Source organism: Mirounga angustirostris, unplaced genomic scaffold, assembly GCF_029215605.1.
Source record: "Mirounga angustirostris isolate CCGP_5_RB_7025 unplaced genomic scaffold, mMirAng1.0.hap1 SCAF_8, whole genome shotgun sequence".
NCBI lineage: Eukaryota > Metazoa > Chordata > Mammalia > Carnivora > Phocidae > Mirounga > Mirounga angustirostris.
This window is the reverse complement of record NW_026991716.1, coordinates 142610191-142616289: the sequence shown is the minus strand read 5'-3', so window position 1 is coordinate 142616289 and position 6099 is coordinate 142610191. Positions and strand designations below refer to the sequence as shown.

General features: G+C 44.0%; 1 pseudogene across 1 annotated transcript; it reads right to left on the bottom strand.

Moving 5' to 3' along the window:
- Positions 1–2388: 2388 nt before the first annotated feature.
- On the bottom strand, positions 2389–3777 carry LOC123837321 (26S proteasome regulatory subunit 6A-like; annotated as a pseudogene). Its single transcript, XR_006789179.2, has one exon. The product of XR_006789179.2 is annotated as a 26S proteasome regulatory subunit 6A-like (transcript).
- Between the last annotated feature and the right edge of the window lie 2322 nt (positions 3778–6099).

The window sequence follows — 6099 nt, the reverse complement described above, 5'->3', positions numbered from 1 at the left end:
TACCCTATGACCTACCAAAGCCACTAGTAAATCTCTACCCAAGATAATTGAAAGCATATAGTCACACAAAAGCTTGTGTTCCCGAGTGTTGATAGGAGCAATATAATAATAGCCCCAAAGGGGAGACAATCCAAATGTCTGTCAACTGATAGATAAACACAATGTGGAATATTATTCAGCCATAAAAAGGAATGAAGTACTGATACACGCTAAAACATGGATGAACCTTAGGAACTCTATGCCAAGGGGAAGAAGCCAGTCACCATGGCAACCTGCTGTACAATTTCACTTATGTCAAACGTCCAGAATAGATGAACCCACAGACAGAAAGTAGATGAGCAGTTCTCAGGAGCTGGGGACAGAAGGAAAGAGAGTAAATTCTCAGAGGTGTGCCGTTTCCTTTGGGGGTGATGTATGTTCCCCAAGTAGATGGTGGTGATGGTTGCACAACCTTGTGAGTGTATAAACGCCCCTGCATTGTACACTTTTAAAGGATGCATCAGGTGGCCCATGATGCAGTCGGTTAAGTTACCGACTCTTGGTTTTGGCTCAGGTCATGACTCAGGGTCGTGAGTTCAAGCCCCCTCTCAGGCTCCATGCTCAGTGCAGAGTCTCCTTGGGATTCACCCCCTCTCCCCCTGCCCCTCCTCCCACTCTCTCTTTCTTTCTCTCTCTAAAATAATAAATAAATAAGTAAAATCTTTAAAAAAATAAAAACAAAAAATAGAGGATGCATCTTGTGGTATATAGGTATATATTATATCTCAATCAAATATTTTAAATAAACATATATTTATATAAACATAATTCTTGGTTTCTCTTTTTAATCCCTTAATCTAAAAATAAGTAATTTTTTAAAGATTTCTGTAATTTATTCATTTGAGAGAGAGAGAGAAAGACAGTACACAAGTAGGGGGAGGGGAGGGGCACAGGGAGAGGGAGACGCAGGGGGAGGGGCAGAAGCGGTGGGGGGGACAGAAGCAAGGGGGACAGAAGCAGGGGGACCAGCAGAAGCAGACCCCTCACTGAGCAGGAAATCAGTTGGATGCTGGGCTCAACCCCAGGGCCCCGGGATCATGACCTGAGCCAAAGGCAGACCCTTAACCCACTGAGCCACCCAGGTGCCCCTAAGAATATGTCATTTGTTTTCAATGCCATCTGACCTGGTGTTTTAGGGAAACTGAGAGGGAAAACCTCTAAGTGCAAGTACAGAATGAAATGATCATGAGATCAAGTCCGTGTTTTTATGTAGAAACATGAGAAGGCATCTCTTTTCACTTTAGCTAAAAGTATAAATTAGAAATAGAGCGTGTTATTTGTGAGCCAGAAAATCAATTATAAAACAATAAAAAGTTTGAAAGACTCAAGTAGTTAGCATCTTTTTTAGTCAAAATTGCATGTTATATAATCTTTCCGTGGCTATATAAAAAGAGCCCTGAATCACATCGAGTTCTCACACGTCTCCAAAGTTCTGCAGAAATGGAATGATTCTGCATGCCCTGGTACACTATTAAGCACATTTATTTCTATTTATTTGTCACCATCTTTGCATCTGTCTTGAAATAAATACTTCCGAAGTGCCTGCTTCTCTCGGGAAGGGGAGGCGGAGTCCCTGCAGAGACAGGGACAGAGATGTCGGATGACTTCATTTCCTGGGTTAGAGAAAATCCCCGCCTGGACAGACTGCCAGCAGGAAGTGTTGTCCACGTGACAAATAAACAATAAAAGTGTGGGCATAAGAAATAAACAACTCAACTAGGTTGCAAAACAAAACAACAGCGTGCAGAATTGACCTTAATTTGCCCAACGCTTGAGGATGATCTGCTAGGGTCTCCAGATCACACACAGTCTACACTGCACGTGGGGTTTTTCAGCCGAGCACTCCGCCTTAGTTTGGTGCCAGATTAAGAGTGAGGACAAGACAAATCAAACTTCCAACAAAACTCTTCTAAGGCCTTGTAAGCAGCATGTAACTAGGTAACAAGCATAGATAAGGATGAAGCTATCAAGGCAAGCACGCTCTTTCTAGGCTAAACATTTTATTTCAGGTAAATATTAGTGATTATCATACCATACACAGGATGTGCAAAAGCAGCTAGAAATAAACCCTTTTTTCTGGGTTCCAGTCATCCTAACCTGTCAATGATGGAGAATCTGCCTTCTCGTACACACCCATTCCCTTATGCTTCTCACCGGGGATGACTGTGGACAGGCAGCAGAGGGGACGAGGAGACGGGGACATATAGTAAGTAAGGTGGAAGGACAGGCTCTACAGTTAGGAACTAAGAAAGGTTCCTTGTTGTTTACCTACTGATATTTTACTGACTCTGCCCTTAAAAGGATTTTTCTTGCAGTTTCAGAGGAGATGTTTTAGAAAAATAAAGTAGATTTTTTTTTTTTGACCTGCAACCATCTTTTATTATGAATTTTACCCAGCACCAGACCAGGGAGCAGGTGTGGTGGGCAACTTCCTAGGCGTAGTACTTCAGTTTGGCTTTCTTCTTGGCCTGCACCTCCAGGATGCCCTCCGTGTAGTCCTTGTGTGTGAGTTTCTTGGCACCCCTGTGCAGTGCGATCATGCCCGCCTCCATACACATGGCCTTGCACTGGGCCCCACTGAAGTCATCCGTACAGCGGGCCAGCTCCTTGTAGTTCACATCGGGACTGACATTCATCTTGCGGGAGTGGATCTGCATGATTTTGGCCCAGGCCTCCTCGCTGGGCATGGGGAATTCAATCTTCCGGTCCAGACGGCCTGAGCAGAGCAGTGCGGGGTCCAGGATGTCCACCCTGTTGGTGGCTGCAGTCACCTTTACTGGAGTGTTGGGCTGGAACCCATCCAGCTGGTTCAGAAGCTCCAACACTGTCCTCTGCACCTCCCGGTCTCCAGCCTTCTCACTGTCAAAGCACTTAGTGCCAATGGCATCCAGCTCATCAATGAAGATAATGGATGGAGCTTTCTCCTTGGTCAGGGCAAAGGCATCCTGGACCAGGTTGGCACCATCCCCAATGAACATCTCCACCAGCTGGGGGCCAGCCAACTTCAGGAAGGTAGCCTTGGTCTGTGTGGCAAAGGCCCGGGCCAGCAGGGTCTTCACCGTACCTGGGGGGCCATACATCAACACCCCTTTTGGAAGCTGGATCCCCAAGTTCTCAAACTTCTCCTTGTGGTTCATTGGCAGGACAATGGCCTCCACCAGCTCCTGAATCTGCTTGTCCAGGCCTCCGATGTCCCTACATTGTTCTGTGGGCCTCTCATCCACATCTATGGCCTTCACCCGAGAGTCATACTCTGTGGGCAGGGTCTCCAGGATCAGATAGGAATCTTTGTTCACACCCACCAAGTCTCCTGGCTTTAGCTTTTCAGCATCCACCAACCCAATCACAGGCAAGAAGTATGTCTGTCATGTAGAGGTTTTGATCACTGCATATTTACCATTCCTCTGGGAATCCAGGTCAATATTGGCACCATCCTCTTCTTGGTCATTGGGATCAACATCTAGACGCTTGATAACGTGGACACAAGGTATGGCAGGGTCTTGTTCACTTTGATTTTTCTCACTGTTCTCTTTGATCTTGTCCTTCATGGCTTGGAGTTCGTGGGTAACTCACAATATTTCACTCTTCATGATCTTGAGCTCACTGTCCAGCAGCTGTGTGTGCTGGATAATCTCTTCTGTGGATGTCTTGAGCACCTCCTCCCCAATTCCATCTTGCTCAGCCTCATCCCACACGGTCACCATCTTCTCCCGCCGAATCACTGGACTCTAAACTAGATTTTTAAAACCAGAAATGGAAAGTTTTCAACAAATTACTTCACTGTTTAAATTAATTGCTACAGATTATAATAAAGGCTATATCTAAACTCTGCAGATTTCTCCAAAAAGGATAATAATCATAGTAACATCGCCCCATCTACAGCGTTTGATATTTTTTTGCAAACAGATTTTTAACAGTAGAACATATCAAAACCAGTGTGATTTTCCTAAATTGGTTTATAATATCTCTCATTTCTCGAGAGCATATGAGGAAAGTACTAATATTCCTTATTTTCCAGGTGGTAGGACAGATTCCAAACAGTAAGTAAAATGCCCAAAGGCAACAGTGAAGTATCAGAGCAAGGATTCAGACCCCAGGTCTTTCTGTGGCAGAGCCGAAACGTTTAAACCCTCTGCAACACTGCTCTGGCCACAAGCAAACCCCGCGGTTCTCCTGGGTTTTCTCCTACAATCTATGCTGAACTGAATTTTATTCTGTAAAGGCAGCATTTCACCCCACAAGCATAGCAAGCGTTCTACTCACTCCACCGCTCACTAGCTGAGGGATCTTGGGCCTTGGCTTCCTCGTGTGTAAAAAGGGGAATAATAAAATGGAAAGGATTATTTCTACCTTAATGATTGTTGTCAAGATTAAATGAACTGCTACAAGGGCATGGCTCAAACGGCACCTGGACCAGCTTCATCAAGAGACAGCTCTTACTATGTACAAAAGGTTTTCTGTGCCTCCAGCTCATGGTGAGACGACGTAGAACGCACAAATATTGAAATATTTGTGTCCTGCAATGTAGTGTGAGTAACACACAGCCACACCAGTATGGCTGGGTGCTGTCGTTTGAGACCTTGTTATCTGGTTCACTGGTAGGACAGGAGCATACGAAATGACAAGTGAAATAAAACATTTCAACAAAATGCCCCAAATGAAAGAAATAGCATGGCGGAATTGTCAGGAAAAAACATGACGGTGATGTCTTTAAGGAGAGAAGAAATTTAGGTGAGCTGATGGCAGTGGGGAGGGTGAATGCCAGTGATGGGGGGGTGCGTGTCCACCAACGCGGAGGTCTGGGGCGCCTTTAGGCACTCCTCCAAGAACTGCGGGAACTTACCAGCCACTAATGAGCACTGACTATGTCTTGCAAGGTCTAATCCCATATGGGTCAGTGAGTCACCAGAGTTTGGACCAAGCCTTGCGTTAGTCTGTGGCCAATTTTTGGCATAAACAATTTCCTTTTTTTCTCTTTCCCAGACTTTAAAAGTTTTTGTCGTTGCTGGATTAGGTTTCCTTTTTATTTTTCTTTGGTTTTCCTTCCTCCCTCCCCCTTTCTTTCTTATTTTCCTTCCTTCCTACTCTCTTTCATGTGGTGTGTGTGTGTGTGTGTGTGTGTGTGTGTTCAGGGAGTCTGCATGCCTGACATGCTAGCAGCAGAACTGAGGGACACCTGCTGTTGGGTGGAGAGGGACAGACACTGTCCCAGAGCTGGCTGAGAAAGCTGAATATATGCCACACAGAAAAGGGGTGCTAAGTATTGGAGAACAACTATGTGTGGGTGACAGGGTTTTTCCCAGTCTAAAGTGACACAAGAAAAAAAAAGGTGTAGTGAAATTTTTAAAGAGTTATACTTACTGACTTGCAATCGTTACATATTTGTGTTCTAATTCACTGAATTTGTCAAGATCCATTGATGTGATCGTAAAATACAATTACAGAACAGGCCTATAAAACTGGAAATTGGTTCCTCATGTCTCCTCCACCGCCCCGTCTTTTCTTTAAAATGTTTCTGAAATCTAAAGATCTGGTGACCACTGATAGTAAGTTGCAATGAATCTTTAAAAAGGTATCACTTAGAAAGACCATGCTGTGGATTTCCATGAGGAATACTGCACTGATGGTCATTTACTAGGGCACACAGTTATTTCTTATCACAGAAGGTAGTTCTGGCCACATGGCGGGATGTATTTTTAAAAATAATTATAATGTACATCTCGTTTTTCTTTGAAACGTATTTCTCTAGCTGCTCTATTAATTATAGCACATATAATAAATATGCATTTAGTTTCTAATACACATTAATTATTTGCATCGAAACACTAAACTTTTTATATCTAATAACTGAGCCTGCTTTTTCAATCTAGTTGTGACCTGATGTCTTAACCTCATGTTGATCGTTTCCAATTTAAAGAAAAAGCCAGGCTTGTATATCCAGTAAAACTGAGGGGGAAATGAGAAACATGCTTACAGAATTACGATGGACCCAGCCGAGATGTTGCAGGTGACCAGCTGACCGAGTAAAGAAAATGAGCGAAACAGGGAATTCCTGTTGCC